This window comes from Lactuca virosa, chromosome 6 (genome assembly GCF_052849685.1).
Source record: "Lactuca virosa cultivar CGN04683 chromosome 6, Lactuca_virosa_CGN04683_v6, whole genome shotgun sequence".
Taxonomy (NCBI): domain Eukaryota; kingdom Viridiplantae; phylum Streptophyta; class Magnoliopsida; order Asterales; family Asteraceae; genus Lactuca; species Lactuca virosa.
In genome coordinates, this window is record NC_136431.1 from 116,463,650 (window position 1) to 116,487,650 (window position 24,001).

Here is a 24,001-nt window from a genome sequence, read left to right on the forward strand (position 1 = left end):
TAACACACCTCCAGAGAGTGCTTTGGGGTTTCGCAATGAAGGAGGACCAGAGAGTCAGAGTCAGATTTAGGGTTATGAGAGACGAGGGTTTCGATATTCAGCTGGTTAGGTGGAGGGTCTTCTCGTAACATATGCAATTGATAAGGTGATGATCCAAACCAATCCATATCGAATGACGACACCGGATTTTCTCGATGACACATGTAGTAAGTCGTGTTCGTAATAGGTATTCGTTAGAGTGATAGTGCATCCTGTGTTTCTTTTTAGTGTTTTCCGTTTTGATCGATGTTATTGTTACTGTAAATGATTTATACCACAGTAGCTAGTGCTGGCAGTAAGTGTGTTCTGATAGCTAGTAATGATACTTTATATTGTGATCCCCGACCGATCATTCTATGATCGATCGGTATATACAAGTCGTATGTCATTTGATATTGATGAAACCGACGAGTGAATAGCTCTACCCTAATCCCACCACTAGACATGGAACATGAATTAGGACGGAATTATTCGCTTTAAGTCTGTAGTATTTTGATTATAATTAATCCTGATGTATACATCAATTCATCACGGCTCACCGGTAATGATCCTAAGGTCACATATGAGTGTCTTTGATTTGATTTAACGAGAGGGTATTTTAACTACTTTTTGAAAGACGGTAATTTTTAGCGAACACACCGAATTCATCACAAACATATGGTACTTAAACGTTTTCGTTGTTGGAAAATTACAAAAGTCCTAATAAGTTTCCTTGTTGCTTCCGCTGGTTCAGTTGTCACACTCCTCCTGCTCCCCGTCATTCTTCTCGGTTGGACAGTCTCTCTTGAAGTGTCCCGTTTCACCGCATAGGTATCATACTGGACTTACACCAGTATCGGTGGTTGAAGCGATGTGTTGGGTCAGGGTCCTACAGAAGCGGACGGTATGTCCTTTCCTGTTGCAGTTGATACAGTGTAGAATCCGGCAAGCTCCCGTGTGATGGTAGTTACACTTGTTACACTTTGGAAGTGTCCCCATATATTGTCTATCCGGTGCTTGAGTGACAGATGTTGTGGCTGACGTCGAGGCATGTGTTGTGACTGCTGTCGTAATTGTAGGGGCAGCCACGGATTGTTGTCTTTTAGCGAATTTTTGAGATGGGTTGCACTTCTTTCTGTCCCAAAACTTCCGTTTCTTGCTCTTAGGTTTGTGATATGAGGCATTTTCGTTGGTAGACGCTCGCTGGTGTTCTAGATTGTTATTGTGGTTGGTATTCCCGGCACCATCTCCTCGCCCGCTGGCATGGTTAGCATTGAGTTGCGCCATGACGGCTGCCACGGCTGCCGTGACTGCAGCTTGAAAAGTAGCAGAGTCTATCTGCAGGGTTGGTGCCTTGCTAGTTGGTTGGTTACCTCTTGGTGAAGACATAATTCTGTTTCATGATGAAAAACGACTTCGTGAGTGGGGATGATTACCTCAAGTGCATTCTTACAATTTATATTCACATATATAGATTTCGCACATTGCTGTACTATTCTTAGTGTTTCTGTTAAACACTCCCGAGATGGAGTTACGGAATGGGTAGAAGTAGGTTTTGTACGAATGTTAAATTTACCCATCCTAGTTACTATCTTTTCCCAAACACTCTTAGCTGAGGAGTTCTGATGGGATCCGGTGTATTAGTGCTGGTATGATCGCACCCTATATGTCTACGAAGAAGGCACCTTTCAACCAAAATGTTTAAAGGTGAGACGATAAGGAGTCGTTATAAAGGGCTATGCGTCGTGAGTTATCTAACTAAGTTTATCTTAGTTCTAAGTGTATTGTCTTTCGATTTTTATGGTGTTCTGAAAGCAATTCCTAATGAAAGTCTATTTATAATAAACCCATGAATTTTAGTAGTTCTGTATCCAAGTGAAACCTTGTAATTTGATCCAAGCTAGGTCCTTCTTACGACCACTTGATGTATGCTTAGTTGCATGAGTAAGACTTAATAGACTTTTGAGCCTAATGGGTCTGCCGTAAGCCCATTTTGTTAATGTGATTCTAATAATTTTTGTTCCAGAGAAAATTTTGACCTCGATGCAGGTCTACACCACGTCATTGTAAGGAAAAGTTTTGACAGCAAATAAATCCCTCGATTAGTATAACCACTTAAATCGTAGGGTTGAGCTTACACATAGAAAAGAGTAGCACCAACGCATACTCATAAACCTAATCTACAAGGTCTTGTGAGCAGTATGAACTCTACTCACGACGATCCGTCCCTTGTGATGCTTGAGACAAGGTCGATGCACCTTGCAGCTCTGCCAATCGACGCTTGGCTGCAACCATTCTCTCTTCGAGTGTCGTGTGTCTACCCTGGTACTCTTTTGCCTCCGCCCGAGCGGCGATAAGGTTCTTAAGAAGTTGGTCTCTGAAATAGCAGTCTCTTTCCAAGTCTCGGGTACGTAAGATGGTAGTGTCTGTAGTAGCGCGCAGTTTCTGAACTCGATTTGCAGTCTCCCTGTTTTGATCCCCGATGTTCGCGATCTGCCGGGTCTTCGCCGGGAGGGCTCTGTCAGTCCGTCCCCTGTGGTTGAGGTCATAACAACCTCGTTGGTCTCCAAATGGTGATCGTTGTTGTTGCCGTCGACTCCAACCCTCGATCACGGTTGGCCAACGGGGCACAGGTCCGATGTAGTCGAAGCGGTTTATGGGAACCTTGGCTATGTACGGAGGGTTGATCACCTCCGATTCCTCTTCTGATTCTGCCTCGTCTTCATCTTCACCCATCATTACTTCGATTTCTTCCTATTCAGATTCCTCTTCCTTGTCTTCCTCGGGTTCTTCATTGGGGTCTTCTTCGGGTTCTTCTCCTAACCATCCACCATTTCCCTGGTTGGGAAAGTAGGGGTCGCCTGGTAAGTAGAATCTTGCCATGCTATACGTGCGAGAATAGGAGGGATAGGAAGCATATATTAGTCGTATTCCTAGAAATACTTATAGGGGTTTGATCCTCATTAGTTACTTCTATAATGACATAGTGCATACTAATTACATATAACAAAGATATGATAGACCTTCGAATAAGTGATCCTACCCTAGGTCCACATCCAAACAAGGAAAAGGAAGTAAGGCAATGACCACAAATTCTAAGTTTATGATCTCTAAGTTGTATATAACTTTAGAGTATCCACTTAATGACTATAGACCTATTAATAAGGATCTGTTTAGTTTTCACATAAGTTATAATATTACAAAATACTCCTATAGTATTTTAAATGTTATGTTTGGTTCTTAGTAACTTTCTTGTATGGGAAGTTTTTAGGCTTGTTGCTCACTACGACCATACCCCGACATACATTAGTCACACCTCAGATAAATATAGTTGATCAGGCTATATTCATCCCAAGTCTGATTACATGTCCCAAGGTCTACTCGTAGTGTCCAACTCCTCGTTTTACCTTTGTATTGTCCTAGATATGATACTATACTAGTATGTATGTATGTACTCATACTTTTAACAAGAAACTACTTCATTTCTAAAAGTATAATTGTTTTGAAATTGTTAAATCAGAGACTTTTAGTCCCAATGTATTTATAGTTGTATATCTTATGTGGTTCGATATACTAAGTTCACTATAAACAATGCTCTGATACCAATCTGTCACACCCCCAAACCAAGGAGGGCGGAAACGTCCGGGGGTGGCGGACTTCATGTATAGTATCATAACAACGAGTATAATAGTGATCAAAGCAATACAACCAATCATAAATATAATCGAAAATAAATTACATGGTTTCAAGTGTTACATATTTCAATGATTGATTACAACGTGATATAAAAATAGTTGTTCAACGTCGTAGCTTCGCATCCTCAAAAGCTTGTGGTTACCTGATTTTGTTGATTTCCTGAGAATACAAGTAATATTGAAAGAGTGTCAACAATTAAGTTGGTGAGTTCATAAGCTTTTTCGATGAAGAGTTTGGAAACCGATCTTTGTTATGAGTTGTGTGTTACCAAGAAAAATCCAATATTTTCCTTACAAAAGTGATGCGTAGTCTTAAATTCCAAGACCGAGAGTGTACAAGTAATATCCATACTTATTGATATAAAAGTGATTTTAAATCGACATAAAACCCTTTTTGATTTATGAAAAATCCCCGTAAACTTTATGTGTTGTTAACTCCCTATGTGAGTCGCTATAACCATACTACGACTAGCGGAACCTGCCACGACGTTTTTCAAGCGTCGAAATAGATAATGACACTTGTCACCCCAGACCTGCCGGTCTAGCTGTTGCATGCAGCTCAGGTGTGGTTTGTCAAACCCCAATATAGATCTATACACAACTATCACGTTCTCCCTACAAGAGACTCTGGTTATAACTACCAGGAATTTTAACCCGCACTCTAGTAGTACTAAGAAGAATGTCTCACAATTTACGTTAACAAGTTTACGTGTAGTGCGCGTGAGTGTAAAACCTTTTTCTGTGGGAATAAAACCTTCCGAAATGTGTTTGTTGTGTTAATGGAAACATAAACTATACCTATTATAGCTTATCAAAAACATTTTGTAATGGTAGAAATCCTCTTTGTATATGATGTAAACCTTTATAATGAGGTAAAAGAAATGCAATATAAACAACATGTATTTATATATGATAATACACACCTTGCTCAGCAAGTTACAAGGTGTAAATGAGTTATCAACAATTTGCTAGTTTTATCTTTTCTGTTCCTGTTCTTGGAATAATTATAGAAAAATCATACGGCGTCAAAAACTGATTCCGTAAATTCTGAGAGTTTATAAATTGTGTCTAGTTCGTTCATAATTTTTCTCATGATTTTTAGAAGTTTATAACTGGTGTGAAAGCGTTCATATTCACAGACTGGTCCGAATTCGTAGCTACAGTGATAGGCAGTTTTGTAAAAATCACCAAAAATTGTAGACAAATCGTGTGAATAGGTGCAAGTAGTCATTTTAAAGGTATAAAACTGAACTATTTTCATCTAATACAGTTTTGAAAACTAAAAAGTTTAAGATGTTCAAAACAGTCTGTGAATGAACATTAACTTTTCTGTTGAAAGCTGATGTTTGAGTTTAGTTGTGTTCTTGGTGTTTTAACTTGTATTCCCCCCCTTAAAACTTAAGAAAAACATGAAAAGATAGGGGTATGAACTCAGCTTGAGTGATCTCTTAGGATGGATGATGGAGAAAAGGAGTTGCCAAGTCAAGAACACTTGGGTGATGCTTGAAGATTTGAAGGTTCTATGAACAAATATGATGATATTTGTGTAAGCAACCCACAATTTGGTGGAAGGATAGTAGAATATTTAAGTGTAGGAGGAAGATACTTACCAAATGTGGAGGAAAAACCCAAGATCAGCCTTTGAATCTCGAATTTTAGAGAGAGAAAGTGAGAGAGATGTGTTTGTTCTTCTTGAGAAAGAGTGAATAAAGTGAGAGGAGAGATAAGGATTTTTCCCATCTTTGAGTATTGAATCTTGCTGGAGAGGGATGGTGAAAGGACAAATAGTTGACTAAGTATGGAGGAATAGTGACTGAGTATGGCCCTGGAGAGGGTGTGGAGGGTTGCTTGTGTCATGACTCAAAGGTAAAGTCAACACTCCACCTCTAAACCATACCCACTAGATTTTATCCTTAGGCAAAGATTTCCCTTAAAATGTGTTTAAATTATGAATATATAGTGTTTTATATGTCAAAATATGGGTTTGTGTGAAAATCCCACGTCAAAATCATGAAAAACGGGCTTAAAACGCGAAAGTGGTCGAAAACCGGGAAAAGAAGCAAAATCTACGAAGTTCGGAATTGGGAGCCGAGGGTTCGGTCTTCATGGGGTGGGAACCGAAGGTAGGTTCGGTTTCGGGAAATCTCGCAGGCGAGAAGGGAAGGGGCGAAGGCGAAGGCGAAGGCGAAGTTCGGTCCTCCGGGTTTCGGGTTCGGTTCCTCTAGCAGGTTCGGTTCCTGCCTTCGGTTTCGGTTGCTTCTATTTCGGCCCTTCGGTTGCTTTGGCTTCTTAGGGGTTTCGCTTCTTAGGGTTTCGGCCCTAAGAAGGTTCGGCCCTATAAGGCTGATTTTCGCGGAAACTCCTCGTTTTGCGTAGTTTTTGGCTAAGTTAAGGGTCGGGATGCCCCAAATGATTTTAAAAAGTTAAGGGAGGTTATGAGAGAGAGATTTGGGAGAGATTTGACATACTTGGAGAGATTTCACATACTTGGAGAGATTTGGGAGAGATTTGAGATATTTGGAGAGATTTCACATATTTGGAGCGATTTGGGAGAGATTTGACATACTTGGAGAGATTTGGGAGAGATTTGACATACTTGGAGAGATTTGGGAGAGATTTGAGATACTTGGAGAGATTTCACATAGTTGGAGAGATTTAGGAGAGATTTGACATACTTGGAGAGATTTGGGAGAGATTTGAGATAGAGAGAGATAGAGCGAGAGAGATCGAGAGGGACTTTGTTTGTGGCCTTTGCGAGTATTTGACTTCGAAATGCAAGGTTTGTAAACCCCGTTTTGCCTTGTTATGAGCGTTATACGCCCTCGAAGGGTATGTATTAATGTTTTTGTCGAGTAGTTCCATCTCTTACCCTAATTTGGGTGTAGATTTTCTGAACACGTGAAACTTCTAAGCGATGTTTTGTATTAAGATGATGCCTTGTACAATAGTAAACATAAGGTAAACCCTAATATACAAGGGTTAATTGAGTTGATCGGTTTGACTTGTTGACTTTATTTGACTTTGACTTGACCAGAAATTGACTGTTGTCACATGTACGGTTGATGATTGTGTGACAATGATCAAGTCGGTAGATTCCGAAGGTGATGGATATGTCAATTTCAAGGAGTTCAAAGAGGGATGTCGAAGACTTGATGATTAACATCTTGTCTTAATATTCCTTTAAATAGGTGTTTGATTTCTGATAAATAGTGTAGGATTAGTAAGATGAATATGAAGAATGAAATATAAATTAGGGGAATTGATTGATCCAATTCATATAAATTAAAATGTGCAATTGCTCTTGTAATTGAATGCAGTCGTAGCTTTGTTAATTTCAGTTAATGGAATCTTGATTTTGGGTTGGCTACATGAAGAACGATTTGCTATTCATGTTCTTGGTGTGGAGAGAGAGAGAGAGAGAGAGAGAGAGAGAGAGAGAGAGAGAGAGAGAGAGAGAGAGAGAGAGAGTTAAATAATTATATTATATTTTTTCTTTTTTTTAATAAGGCAAAAATTCATAAATGATCATTATGGTAGTGAAATTATGAAAATGCTATTTACTTAACGGCAAAAATTGACTCTGGCAGCAATAAAGACATTTTGTTAAAAGTTTTGAAACTACAATGGCTATTTGTGTGTTTTTTAAACTGAGGGACTAAATTTTAGATTTCAGAATACCATAAGGACTATTTATGAAATTTTTTCTATAAAAAAACATAAATAAATAAATAAAAAATTAATGACAAAACAGTGGATTCAAATGCTTCGTAACCAAAACTATAAAAATTTCTTGACTTTAAAATCAAAATCAACAAAAAGTATTAATTTTAGAGCTTTAGACTTTATGTACAAATTTTTAAATAATCAATTTTACAGTTTTTTCTATTTTTTTTTTATCAATATGGATAGTCTTATCCACTTGCTGTCGCTTTCAACTTTTCGATGGATGCAAGCCACCAACAAAGACTGTTGATGTTCTCATTAGTCAACTTGCGTTGTCCAAATTTAGTTCACTCCCACAAATTTTAAATGACTTCGTCCCTGCTTCACTATCAGAGTGAAACCTATCGATTGTATGGTACATTCAAAATCATATTGCAAACAAACTCATTAGGTTTAACCAAATTTCGATCAAGAAACAACCATGGCGTCGGAGGTGCCAAAATTGAAATTAGGTTCACAAGGTCTAGTTGTTTCAGCACAGGGATTGGGATGTATGGGTATGACCGGAAGTCACGGACCCCCGAAAGAGGAATCTGATATGATCAAGCTCCTCCACCACGCCATTGACTCCGGCGTCACCTTCCTCGACACCTCAAACGTTTACGGCCCCTTCACCAACGAGATTCTCATCGGAAAGGTAAGTAATGAAGTTCTGGTTAATCGATTTGTTAGCTACCGATTTTGATTTAAGGAAATTTTCATTGTTTTTGCAGGCTTTGAAGGAACGAGGGTTGAGAGAGAAAGTTCAAATTGCTACAAAATTTGGATTCCGAATGGTCGACGGAAACATTGAGGTGTGTGGTGATCCGGCGTATGTCCGATCAGCTTGTGAAGATAGCTTGAAAAGACTTGACATTGACTGTATTGATCTCTACTACGCTCATAGGATCGACACTCGTATCCCAATTGAAATCACGGTTCGTCCCTCTTTCTTCTAATTGTTACTAAACATCTAAATTACTTTGATTTGGGTAATTTCAGAAACGCATATCTTTTTAGTCTATCAAAGCGGAAGATTCAGCTTACTGCTTAGTTTGGTTTATTTTGCAATATGAATCTTGTATGTCGGCCATGGAAAGATTGAGCTTTTGTTAACACTTTGTGTATGTGAAAAACTGTACTAAACAGATGGGAGAGCTGAAGAAACTGGTAGAGGAAGGCAAAGTGAAGTACATAGGCTTATCAGAAGCATCAGCTTCAACAATTAGAAGGGCTCATGCTGTTCATCCAATTACAGCAGTCCAAAATGAGTGGTCATTATGGACAAGAGATTTGGAAGATGAAATTGTTCCTACTTGCAGGTTTTGCCCCTTTCATTATCTTCTATGTTACATAATAATGCAAACCCACAATGATAACATATGTTGTTTGATGATAATTCATTTTTTGTATCAGAGAACTTGGCATTGGAATTGTTGCTTATAGTCCTATGGGTTGGGGATTCTTGGCTGCTGGTCCTTCATTGGTTGAGAACTTGATACCAAATGACTTCAGGAAGGTATTTATGAATTATGATGAACATATCATATTATAAATATAACATTTAGTTCTAAAAATCCGAACTTATTGTAGAACATGCCAAGATTTCAAAATGTTGACCATAACAAGACTGTATATGAGCGAGTAAATGAAATGGCAGCAAGAAAAGGATGCACCTCTGCACAACTAGCATTTGGCCTGGTTGCACCACCAAGGAAATGATGTGATTCCGATTCCGGGCACCACAAAGATTGAAAACTTCAATCAAAATATTGGAGCTTTGTCTGTAAAACTAACACCAGAGGAGATGGCGGAATTGGAATCGTTTGCTTCTGGTGACATGGTGAAGGGTGAAAGGAATTTTATGATGCATCTAACGTGGTATAATTCTGAGACTCCTTCATTGTCATCTTGGAAAGGTGCCCAAGATTCTGTTTGATAAAACTGTAGAAAAATTGTGTAATAAGAAAAAATTATGAATTGGTTAAATGAAATAATGTGGAATAAGAATAATAAAATTTAGGATTTTTATTTTTTATATTTTGTTTTGATTGATGAATATGTTGTCAAAAGAATGTTATAACTTATAATTTATACATGTATTTTTGTAATAGTTGCGATTATGAAATCCAGCTAGATTTATCCATTAGTCACATGCTGGACGTGAGGGGTCAATGCACCCTGTAAATTTTGAGACGTATTTTGTATTGGACGACGGTAATTATGTTTTGTAATTGTATACATTTTGTTATCCTTTTTTTTTTTTTAATTTATTTATTTATTTATTTACATATTTAAGCAATAAACTTATATATAATGTTAAAAAAAAAAGCATCGTAACCTGAAATTAAAGATTTTTTCGGGTTTCCTACCATTCTCCTACAACCAATAAACTTGCGAGTTTGTTGCAAAATGTGTACAAAAATATATATTACTAAATATGTACAAAGAAAAGGAACGGCATTTATCCGTCGAATGTTAAAAAAACGTGACTGAAAATAAATACAATTGTAAACTTAGTTACTATCCTCACAAGTCATTCATTATCTTTGTTATTTTATTAAGCTTGTCTTTCTATCAACCAATTTTTTTTATTAGTCATTATTCATTAAATCAAAACATATTATCATTATCTTTCTTATACACATCCATTCACCTATTCCCACACCCAAAAGCTCACACCTACACCTATTCTCACCTAGGGGTGAGCATTTGGACAAAACCGATTTGGGAGAAATTGGTGAACCTTGGAGCGGACCTGTTGAAATCGGTCCAGGTTCGAGTTTTCCGATTCTTATACCCGTTGGACTGGTATAAGTTTAGGTGCATATGGTATAACTCGTTAAATTCCTACCAAAAGTCAGTTTATCCATTACGACTTAGGATAAGTATATGGACCGAACCGAACCGACTCTTAGGCCAGATTGGTTTTTCAGAAATTTGTGGACATTAGACCGGACATTTTGAGGCTGGTCTAAGTCCGGTTCCCGGTTCGGTCCGGTCCAATCCAAATGTCCAAATTCTCACTCCTTCTCTCACCATACACCACCCTAGTACCCTAACATCCAAACCCACCCTAAACCGTCGATCCCCACCACACCCAACACCCATTCCCACTTCCCAACCCTAGCTACCCCCACTAAAACCCATAAGAACACACACACACACACATATATAAGCTTACATTGACACCTATAAGCCCACCTCGACATTGTTCCCTACTCCGCCCTTACACCCACAACCATGCCCACCCACACACCTATCAACCCCCACCTAACCTCATAACTACATGCTTACGCGTACCCTTGCCGTACCCCACATTCATACATACCCTACATGCCCACCCCACCCCTACACACACCCTGGCTCACCCTACCCACCCATCCACCCTAATACCCACACACATACTTACATCCCCTCCCACTCCCACACCTATACATACACGTACACGTACACGCCTACGCTAACGCCGACATTCACCCACCACTCTACAACCAGAATCACACACACTCACCCACGCCTATGCTCATGTCAAACAATCCCACAAAATTTATTTAATGGGTTAGAGTTTATCTAATGAAAATTTTATTATTTTTATCAAGGTTGTTAGTGATTGGTGTTTTGGCCTAAACCCTTAGGGTTTAGGTTAGACGCCTTATGCATTCCTATTTATATGAGGTTTAATCTTCTCTAATAGTCGATGGAGGGCTTCTCTGTTAATTTCCCCCCTTCTCCAACCTCATTCTCCTCTTTCTCCTCCTAAGAAAACTTCTCTCATATAAACAACCATCGTAGCCTCTGCTGCCTTCACTGGCGTCTTTTAGCGCCGACTTCACTGTACATCAGTTCATCCCCGCCGTTGTTGCGTCGAGTTCTAACCACTAAAGGTATCGCCACCGCCGCCTTCTCAAGATCTAGTCGTGTTACGTCTCAATTTTCAACCCAAAATTTTCATTTTTATTTATTAAAATATTCAATTACATTAGAGTATAATGCAGAAACATGATTGTGAATATGCGTGTATACAATCGAACCTTGTTGTTCTCACGAAGTACCTGAAAAACATTTATAACAACTGGGTAAGCGTTAGGCTTTGTGAGTTCCCTAAAATACCATATACCACAATACATATACATGCATACAAACAATAGCTCACGATCTACCAATAATATGTGTATATTAGACTAACGACCCAGCCATTTCGTCTTCAACACAGGTCTACGTGTACTTACAGCCTACATGCTATTTCGTCAACACGGGTTTATGTGTACTTACAACCTACTTGCCATTTCGTCAACACACGTTCCTATAGGCCCCCGACCTCTTTAATCGTTCCACCATCTTCTCCTAACAAAGTCCAATATCACAACAATTTCGCACATAGAGACTGTATTTTAGATTCTACTAATACAGACACATTCATACTTCCTACTCTAGCAGTTTACACTTAAGCACATAGAGATTATAATACTAGCTCTACTTTACACATTCCATATTCTAAGATACATGGATATATATTGTACTGCATGGTATAGTGAGATAACTCACCTTGACAATGACATGGAAGATTGGCAACTATCTGGATGATTCTAATGGCAATCCGACTGACGGGTAACGCGTTGAATGAGTATTAACATATAATACTTTAACCTATTAATTTCTATGATGATTTGATAATGAAAACTAGATATTTCACTAATCCCAATGAATAGCGAGAGTTCTATCAAATAAGGATCAGCCCGGTCGGACAATCAGGAGGCACGATTATTTCAGCGTATAGCCTTTCTAAAATCCAAAAACCAAGCCAACATGACCATTCTAAACACCCCTCCCGTAAGTAGATCAATCAAAATTATAACTGGAATTACTGATAAATCTTATTTATATATTCATAACAACGACTATGAATATAAATATAAGTTACACTTAAAGCATAATAAGTATAGCCTAACTTACAGAGAGTTTTTAATGAAACCGGAAGATTGCATTAGAAAAACCTTGATACCGAGCACTTCTATTTTCTTGGCTCACTGCCTCATAGCTATGCTAATGTAGTCATGAATTTAGAGATAAAAGGCCAAGAGATACGAAGGAGTGCCAGAGAGATTCTGGAGGAAAGGGGTGAAGGAAATGAATGAAAATCGTTGCCTATTTATAGTTGATTTTGGGTTGCGCGCAGCGTATATGGTCGGGTGCACGCCACTCAATTGGTCGGGGGTGATAACGCGGCTCCATGCAGAAAGTGACACGTGGAGAAATCTAGGTGGTGTGTTAGTGCACGCTGCACAGCTGGTATGTGCGCGCGGTTGCTCGTGAAGATTTATGATTTCTTAAAAGTTCCATATCTTCTCTGTACGAGCTTAGTTTTGACAGGTTTTATATCCACGTGTAGCTATCGACGAGATCTACAACTTTCATTTAGACTCTGTCGGCTAATTTTGAATTTATTATTAAAGTTATATTTTTAACAGGCTTAGACTATTAAAACCTATATAAAAATCATAACTCTCTCATACAATATCCGTTCTCGATTGTCTTTATATCGACATAATCATATAGACGAGATATTCAACGCTCGTTTAGATTGTTTTTCCTACCAATCGACCGGCTTCTATTTCGGTTTCTGTGTCGTACACTACTACACTGAAACTTTTAAAAAACATAACTTCCTCTTATGAAGTCAGATTTGGACGTTCTTTATACACACACTCTCGGTTTTATGATTTCTACGATTTTCGTCAAGATTATGTATCCTATATAGTCTTCTGTCACATACATATATTTACGTGACTGGTCGTTTATACTATAAGGCGAAAATGGGGTGCTAAAACTCTCCCCTACTTATAAAGATTTCGTCTCCAAAATCCTATTCTTGACAAACTTTAGGATAATGCCTACACTATCCTACTGGGGTTTCATGGGATCAACCTAATATCCAGCCTACATTGTTGCATCGAATTCGTCCCTCCGTACTTAATCGGTCGTAGAACTTCATTTTCTACCATAGACTTACTCCTGGAATCCTTGCGAAGTCGTCCAAAACTGGGAATTTGTCGGTTTGGACTACGATTAACGATCGCATCCAGACGTGAAATGTTGACACAATCGACTTGATTAACTACAAAAATTCATCTACGACATCCTAACAAAATCCACTTTTCGAAATATGCCTCTAAAAGGAACATGAATCTTGATTACAAACGATATTTCAACCTAGTTCAGGTGTTCCAACATCCTGAATTTTAACTAAAACTACTGTCACGGGTTTATTGGCTTGACAATACTGGAACTAGTACTCTAATATTGGCGACAGACTCATAATAAGGTTCTACTTTTTGATCTTTTGTGCCTACAATTGATTTAGAGGTTCTTAATCTACATTGTATGGGTGTTAAAGTCTAACTGCCGTTCTATGTATACCTATGAACGTTGAGATTCAATCCTAGTTCTCTATTAATTCTTACGCTTATCGACTAAAGGGATAACTAAACTAAACACATAGTGTATCTTGATGCCTAAAGTTACACTAAAGTATCACCATATCCTTAATGAGCACAATCCTTTTTAAATGGTATCCTCCTATGGGTCTCTAATCATACTTACGAAAATACTTTATTTCTTGACGTTGATCCTACTGCTATAATCCTTTGGCTCGGGTTAACTAAATCCTTTACTATGGTAGAAATCAAATTCATAAGTCTAGTGTATGTCTTGAGTATTCGACGCTCTCTATGGCAATCTACGCGACCTACTGAATTTCTAATTAATCCTCTACTGTGAGGATAAATCCTACATCCTCGGAGGCACGATATCTAAGCCATACCTGGGAGTTTGGCAAATCCCTAAATCCTATCAGATGCTTGGGAGGAAATACCAACCTTTCCTATAGAACCATGAAACTCATGGCCCATGGGTAATCTATTAGAAGATTTCCTTCTTTCGTTACCCGCAAATGAAACTAACTATCTCTGCCTACTTGTGCTACTACTCTCCTATACCTTGGTTTGGATATGGAACTTCCCTTCATACTTTATCCTTAAGGGTCAGTTCTCCGCCACTTGGGTTTGACCCATCCTCTGCTACTGCTCGTGACTAGCCGAAGTCTAAGTTGGAATTTCCTACATGATGTGGGGATCCTTTTGACTTTGAAGAAACTCCTAGTTTTCATATCTAATGACCTTCAACATTCTCTACGAAGTACTACTAATTGTGTCACATAAAAGAATCTTCTTGCAAGGCACTACCAAAACATGATAAGGCCATGACAAGCACAATGATGTCTTGAAACGCACTAACACACACATATAACTAAATAGTATAAAGGGGATATTCTAATGTAGTCGAACTACTAAAAAAAACGCCGGTTGTTGAATTCACTCCATCTTTCTCTCCTTGGTTTATGGGGGTCGACATACAACCGCGTCACAACAGGTAGCAACTCTAGCTGCTAGTTGCTTCACCCTAACGAAGTTTGCAACTCTTATGTCAATTATCTTGATTACTTTCTTTTGAAGTCTCACAACTAAAGTCGGCATTATGTTAGAAAAGGTTCTCAAAACCTAACTTACTTATGTAAATCGAACTCGGTCTTATATGGCCACTTGGGCCCGAACTTAGAGTCACTCTTCTAGACATCACTGTACAATAGGTAATGATGGAAATGAAACGAATTCATAGTGTTAGCCACACTATCTTCCTAAATATCAATGCCTTAGCAACTTTGTGACTCTTCCTGATCCAAGTGCGAGTAATGTGCTTCGGGTAGTATAGGCCTCTACTACCTTTCACACCTACTCATACTTGTCCCAAAAATTCTCTTGCAGTTTCCAAGTCACTTACAAAACTACCCACGATAACCACTAAACATATATATGTATGTGTCCCATGAGCACATACAACAGGTTTTCCTAAACTCCATTAGAACTTTGCATCTTTAGCGATGCCCTACCTTACGAATATATGCCCTATCAAGCATGTATTAAATTTTCTAGACTCTCCTTCTAAGATTCCTTTCCACTTTACCTTACTATTAGCTGAGGAAGAACTTCTACCAATATTAATTAATTATCGGACAAAAATGATTACATGCTGCTAAAATCAAACAGTCTATCGACTGAAAGATCAGACACTATAACGGTTAGAGTCATACGAGAGCTGTGAAATAGCACCAAATCAAGCAATCTAAAACAATTCAATTATGGGAGCATGTAACCTAAAGTATTTGTCTAATAACTAATTAGTGTCAAATTAGGTTCTGAACAACAATCAACAAGGAAATCCCTAGGCTACAAGGTATATAAATTATCAGGCAATTCTGATATGCAATTCCTAAAAGATTTCTTCCACTTCACCCTACTATTTGCTGAGGAATTTTTTCTACCAATATTAACTAACTAATGGACTAATATAATTGCAGGCTTCTAAAATCAAACAGTCTGTTGATTGAAGGATTTAGTACTACAATGGTTAGACTCAGAAAAGAGTTGCGCAATTGTGCCAAATCATGCAATCTAAAAGTATTTAATTATGGGAGTATGAAACCTAATGTATTTATCAAGTAACTTACTAATATTAATATAGGTTCTAAGTAGAAAATAACAAGCAATTCTCTAACTATCATACTAGCATACATTTCTAACATTTCACATATCAGCAACCATAACAAATATGAATATTTTGGGAATCACTTTCCTTTCTAAGCTTTGAATGACTGTTGTAACCTTCGTAAGATTCTTGAAAATTTTAAACTTTTGAAATAAACCCCAAATCATCATTGTTCACAAATTGTTTTCAAAATAAGTTTCACATAAGAGAAATCCCAAAATCATAAAAACAAAACATGAGGAGGTGCACGATCACGCCTTCGCCTTCCCGTGATCATCTGAAGTACCTGAAACATAATCCAAAACTGTAAGCCCAAAGCTTAGTGAGTTCCCCCAAAATACCGATACATAACAAATAGCACAACATGCAATGGGTCCACAGCTTTACAGAATGGATTACCCCTGAGCCCACAACATAAGTTTGGCTTGCCCCACAGGCCCACAACTTATGTCTGGCTTACTCCCCAGGCTGGTCAGTCAGCATACTGAATACCGCTAAGCCCTCAGTACGAGTCTGCCATGCCCTGTCCGGCCCTCATCTCGTATCTGGAATGCTCATGAGTCCTCAGTATGAGTCTAGCATGACCTCCCTGGCCTCAACTCATATCTGGCATACTCCAGGGTTTGTTGGCTACAACACAAAGCAGTACTACCTCAACCCATCCACATAATATGTCGACATATAACAGATAATATCATAAACAGATAAATAGACAATTGACAGGTAGTCCTATAGACCTACCAGACTAGCATATCAAGACTAGCATGCATAACTATATCATACTCAGCATATCAACAATATCAGGTTATCAAACTAATGGGTCGGCCTTGGTGCCTTTGACCTGAAAGTGCAGTGAGGAAAACTCACCTCACAAGAAGCTGAACTGATAAGATCTAACTCCAAAACTCAACTCCCGACTCAAAGCCTACAACCATCATGACCAATCCATCAAAAACTCAAAATACCCAAAATGCCTTCAAAAGTCTAACTTGGCCAACCATGATCAAAGTCAAGGTCAACGGTTAAGGTCAACAGTCCATGTTGACCCAACTCGTTGAGTGCACCTCTTTAACTGTTCGAGTTCTATAGTACTTAGAATGTTAGGGCAAATCCTAGTCAACTCGTCGAGTTTTCCCCAACTTAACACATACAACTGATTCACCGATTCCAGGGACTCTAAAGCTCAGATCTAAACTCCAAATGTGTTGAAAAGGATAAAGTTTCCAAATTTATCCTTTGGGACTACTCCAATTGCTCAAAAACCCTTCCACAAGGCTTGAAAACTCAAAGGCTTATCCATTAAGCACAAAATCCTTGAGATCTGGAACCCAACTTTTCCAGAAGAGATTCTAGCCTCAAAAAGATCCCAAAGGTGGGTGCTTTATAGACATGCATTCCCAATGCATGTCTTGAACTAAAAATGGGTCAAAAAGGGGAAATATGACCTAAACTCCATGCATGGCATCAAAGCTTGACTAAAGACCAGACCTAACCCACTCTAAGGTCATCTTGACCTGGAGATTCATAAAGTTGCAAACTTTATGAAGTCCATCCATTGCAACATCCAAGAATAAGGAGAAAAAGGGACAAAACTCAAGATCTACCTACCTAGATAGATAAAAATCGGATTTTGAATACTTACAATGGTCCAACAGAGTGCCAAACCGACGATGAGGGCTTAGCTTGCTAAATCCTTGTCTCGTTCTCTTAATCTTCTCCTTCTTTTGCTCCAAATGCCACGCTAACTCACAATATGAGATGGAATGAAGATTAGGGTTCACAAAGCCGATACTGGGGTTTAGAGGCTGACAAAAGATCAACCTTAAGGATTTAAGGGGTTTATATAGGGTGCATACCCTAAAATTTAGGGTTTCTCAACCAGCTGCCAACTCGTCGACTTGGTCCAAAAAGATGCACAACCCAAAAGCTTTCAACACGTCAAGTTGAGGCCATCAACTCGACGAGTTCTAAGGAAAACTTTCCTTTTAATGAATAAATCTCATACCTGGAAATCGGGATGTTACAATTGTATGCATCACATTCTTTTTTTGTATTATTCTTTTCAAGAAAAGATTCATTAAGATATTCAGATCCTCGGTTTGAGTCAGGAATCATACAAGTGTTCATCAAATACGCTCAAACTAGGGCTTTGGTACCAACTTGTTACGTCCTGATTTTCAACCCAAATTTTTAATTTTTATTTATTAAAATATTCAATTACATCATAGTATAATGCGGAAACATGATTGTGAATGCACATGTGTACAGTCGAACCTTGCCCTTCTTACAAAGTACCTAAAAAACATTTATAACAATTGGTTAAGTGCTAGGCTTTGTGAGCTCCCCAAAATACCATATGCGACAATACATATACATTCATACAAACAATGGCTCACGATATGCCAATAATATGTGTATCTTAGACTTACGGCCCAGCCATTTCATCTTCAACATGGGTGTACGTGTACTTATGACCTACATGCCATTTTGTCAACACAAGTCTATGTGTACTTACGAGCCACTTGCCATTTCATCAACACGCGGGCCTATAGGCTCCCGACCTCTTTAACCGTTCCACCATCATCCCCTAAATAAGTCCAATATCACAACAATTTCGCACATAGAGACCGTATTTTAGATTCTACTAATACATGCACATTCATACTTCCTACTACACCAATATACACTTAAGAACATAGATGTTATACTACTATCTCTACTTTATGCATTACATATCATAACATACATGGATATATATTGTACTACATGGTATAGTGAGATAACTCACCTTGACAATGACTCGAAAGATTGATATCTATTTGGACGACTCTACTGGCAATCAGACTGAGAGGTAATGAGCTTATATTACTTTAGCCAATTAATTTCTATAATGATTTGGTAATGAAAGCTAGATCTTTCAATAATCCCAATGAAAAATGAGAGTTCTATCAAATAAGCATCAGTCAAGCCGGACAGTCGGGAGACAGGGTTATTTCGGCATATAACCTTCATGAAATCAATAACCAAGCCAACATGACCATTCTAGACACTTCTCCTGTAAGTAGATCAATCAACATTATAACTAGAATTATTGATAAGTCTTATTTATATATTCATAACAACTACTGAATATAAATATAAGTTACACTTAAAGCATAATAAGTATAGCCTAACTTACAGAGAGTTTCTAATGAAACTGGAAGAATGCACTGGCAAAACCTTGATACCGAGCACTTCTATATGCCCGACTCACTGCCTCAGAACTTCACTAATATAGTCGAGAATTTAGAGAGAAAAAGGCCAAGCGACACGAAGGAGTTCCAGAGAGGTTTTGGAGGAAAGGGATGAAGGAAATAAATGAAAATCATCGCCTATTTATAACTGATTTTGAGGTGCGCTTCGCGCACATGGTCAGGTGTGCGCTGCACAATTGGCTGGGGGTGCTGATGTGGCTCCATGCAGAAAGTGACGAAAGCTGGGTGTAGCCATGCATCTGGTCTGTACGCGCGGCTACGTGCAAAGGCTTATGATTTGTTAAAAATTCCATATCTTCTCCGTATGAGCTTCATTTTCGACGGATTTTATATCCACGCGTAGCTATCGATGAGATCTACAACTTTTATTTAGACTATGTTGGCTAATTTTGAAAGTTATATTTTTAACAAGGTTACACTGTTAAAGCCCATATAAAAATGATAACTCTCTCATATGATATCCATTCTCGACTGTCTTTATATCGACGGAATCATGTGGACGAGATCTTCAACTCTCATTTAAATTATTTTTCCTAACAATCAACCGATTTCTATTTTGGTTTCTGTGTCGTACACTGCTACATTGAAACTTCTAAAAATCATAACTTCCACTTATGAAATCAGATTTAGACGTTCTTTATATGCACGCTTTCGGTTTTGCGTTTACTACGACTTTTGTCAAGACTATTTATCCTAAATAGTATTCTATTAAAGACATCTATTTATGTGACTGGTAGTTTATACTATAAGAAGAAAATGGGATGTTACAAGTTATCGTTGTTGCGACCACCGTTGTCGTCACCGCCTGCAGATCCGGTCGCCGTTGTAACTACCGTCGATGCGTCCAATACTTGATCTTTTTCGTCCTCCCTCTTTTACTTTTTATCTTCATCTATGTCTTATGTTTTATGTTTTTGTTTTTCCACTTTAATCTTCCCTCCTGATCAAACTGTGGGGGGGGGGGGTGTAAGTGATTGGGATTTAGGCCCAAGCCCCTTAAAGTTTAGGTTACACCACTTATATATCCATATTTATATGGGATTTAACCCTCACTATTAATGAAACAATCTATTATCTTAGAAAGGTTGTAAAAGTCGTTAGGCGGTAGTCGGCCAGTCGACTGGGGTTAAGTGACTAATTGGTCTAGACGGGGACTAATCGGTGCCTAGGTGGGACCTGTAATTGTATTAGAATTCATTTTTTTAAATACTACATATATCCTAACAAACTTATGAAATTTGACAATTTTTGTGGCTATTTACTTATTATGTTAGGATATATATATATATATATATATATATATATATATATATATATATATATATATATATATATATATATATATATATGTATATTGTTCAAAAATTATTCAAAAACTTATATATTTTAGGAAATAATTATTTGAAATTTTGAAATTTGAAAATTTTGGTGTAATATTCGAAATTTTAAAGTTTTCCAAATTTGAAAATTTTAAAATTTTGGTGTAATATTTGAAAATTTTAGAAATTGGAAATTCCAGCCGCCTAGGACCGCCTAGCTCTACCGAGGCCCGCCTAAACCGAAATTGACCGTTGTTGACCGACCACGCCTAATTTGACCGGCTATCAAAAATCGAAGACAATTGATGGCTGCCTAGGCGGCCGCCGAGACCGCCATTTACAACACTGGTTTTTATTATAAATAATAATAATAAGTTATAAAAATTAGTGAAAAGGTATTTCGATCATATTAAATAACTTACTTTCCAATTTATTTGTCAAATCTATAAACAAAATAGAAAATAAATTACGTCCATGTCAACCAAACTGAAAATCAAAAGACATGAAAAAGGAGGACTGGGATATGTTAAATCGACATGCTCTTTGTGTGGTCAAGTTGTTGGCGAAGAATGTGTCTTACAACATTATCAACGAGAAACACCATGTTGACTGAGATTTACTCTAGAATCGTCACAACAGTGAACGGTTCACCCCTGGACCATGAAGCTTACTTTCTAAGACATTCGTAATCCAATCCTCGGTGAGAATATTCGAAGGCATAGTGCAGGAGAGTGCTCTGGAAGCATGCTAAGTACCGACGAAAGGGGAAGAAAGTTCAATAAATGGGATGGTTTTAGAGGAAGATCGAAGTCAAGAAGGAGAAGGCCGTCAAAAAACATATAGGACATTACATATTTGAATTGAAAAGAAAGAAGACACTTTAGAAATTAATGCTTGAAACCATCAGCCAAGAAGGCGAATAAAGAAATGAACATAACATAAGATTTATTGTTGATGTGCTTATTTGTTGTGTAGAGAGTTTGATTGAATTATATATTATGGATTCGAATGTTTCGTTCCATAAAAGTCGTTATAGAGAAGCATTGCAAAATTTCAAGCATTATAGTGGCAAAGTACAACTTTTTGGAAATAAGAGCCTAGACATCACTAGAGTTAAGGAATAATTTCAAGTACATTATGGACTTGAAAAAGATGTTGATATCAATAGGCTAGGACACTATGTTGAACGATAATCACTAGTGGAAAGTAACGAAGGGGAAACTAGTAGTTGCTTGAGGTCAGTGTCAAGGAACATTGTATATGGTTGAAGCTTTGATGGATAGAGTAAACTTTGGAGTTGAAGATACATAGACTTCTACTCTATGGCACTGAAGGCTCGATCACATGAGTGAGAAGGAAATGAAGACGGTGGCTTCTAAAGACGAGATATCAGAGTTGAGAAGCACATCCATGGAATTAATTATTAACCATAATAATTAATAAACCAATTTCTCCTTTATTTATTCTACTCAATTTGGGTCTTGAGGGCAACCCAAAAGGACCATGTTATTATTAGAAATATTACAAATAGTTAATGACCCTGGATACACTTTCCAAAACAAAGATTGAACAGTTATAGTTGAATTGAACTAAAATAGTTATTTATAGTTGAGAGCCGAGATTGAGTATAGTCGAGTAATTATAGATGAATGTAACTGCCATAATTATTTATAACAGAAAGCTAACATTGTGGTATAGTTGGTTATAGTTAACTTGTGAGGGGAAATGTATAACGGGTATCTTGTGATGATTTAATGGTACCTTGAGTAGCTATAAATCAATTATTCTATGATGTGAGCTGAGATAGTAACTTAGTAGTTGTATACATGATACTGACAAACCTATGTGGTAATATATAATGTGAACTATACCAAATTATTCAAAAGGCATCGTGAGATTCACTTATGTGTGATGATGTCAATGTATATATAATTGATATTATATGTGTTGATTGTGTATGTTACTCACTAAGCTTTTGTATCTTATCTTTTGTTGTTGTGTGTCTTTCAGATAGATTAATTAATGTGAAGATTAATAGAAGAGAGATAATGATGCCCGACTCGAATCATCGTATTACTTTATGGTATAGGATCCTTTTTTATAACTACTTGTATCTAAGTAGTTAACATAAGTATACACCAAGTTATTTTATAAATTTAAAAGCAAAAAGTTTAGATGTATTTATTTGTAACTACATATTCAAATAGAGAAAAAATTTGTGCAAAGTTTGAAGTCATAAGATATGATGATGAAGTGGTAAGTTTATTATTTTTAATTTTTGTTCTTATTTTGTAGTAATCAATTTTTTTCATTCTCAATTTTTTATCAGTGGTTTAAGGTTCAAGTTTTGTGGATTTTGATACTTATTGTATAAAGATTTGATGATTGAGGACCATGAAAAACCAAAGATTTTTTTTAAACAATAATATGAGTGAAAATGTGAAATGTATAGTTATTATATATATATATATATATATATTAGTTTCTTAACAAGCATGAAAATGTCATATATTCTTTTTGTATTTGTCGTATATGAGGATAAATAGTTGAGTTTTTTTAATTTCCATTGTTATTGTCTTTATTTTATTTTATTTTATGTTCAGATTTATAAATGTTGTTCGATTTTTTTTACTAAATGAGTATCCATTAGATTCCCCATACATGTTCTATACCTCTTGGGGATTATGTGGGGCGAGGATGGGAATAAGTATGAGGATCTGAGTTCACGTATGAAGATGAAGATTGCAGTCTTTATAAATTCTCAGTTGGGTTCCATCCTTACATCTTAACCATTAAGCCATCCACATCATTGCAATGCTACTAATATTTCAATTGTGTCATATCAGCTTTGCAATGACTACTCACATCAGTGCAATAACACTCATCTTTCAAAAGTGGTCCCCACTGCCACATCTACAACTATTTAATTAATCAAAAAATTCTTAATATATTATATATTAATTTATAATTTAAGAAATAAAATATATAATATAATAAAAGTTTTTTTATTACATAAACATAATTATTATATATATATATATATATATATATATATATATATATATATACTACTTTATAATGCATACATATTATGGGATCCACCAAATTTTAAGACTAATGTTTTAAAAACAAGGAGGTGAAATTTTGGCCATTTGATATTTTTGGATGGTATGGATTAAAAGTTGATGATCCATGTGAATTAAAATAAACCAATCAAAATCAAGTATTGTTTTGAAACCCTACGTATAAAAACCCAAAACCCACTATTATAGAAAACCTTAACCCCATTTCAAGTCAAAACCCACCCGCCAGTTCAAACGCCATTTTTCTCTGTAGAAAAACCAGTCATCACCAATTCATCTTTCTACTCCAGTATAACTACCGACCACCATCGTTGCCACATTTGTCA

General features: G+C 37.1%; 1 pseudogene across 1 annotated transcript; it reads left to right on the plus strand.

The window, feature by feature from the left end:
- The first annotated feature begins 7,707 nt into the window (after positions 1–7,707).
- On the plus strand, positions 7,708–9,526 carry LOC145119203 (putative aldo-keto reductase 5; annotated as a pseudogene). Its single transcript, XR_013713735.1, has 5 exons — positions 7,708–8,073; positions 8,150–8,353; positions 8,565–8,737; positions 8,832–8,934; positions 9,009–9,526. The product of XR_013713735.1 is annotated as a putative aldo-keto reductase 5 (transcript).
- The last annotated feature ends 14,475 nt before the right edge of the window (positions 9,527–24,001 follow it).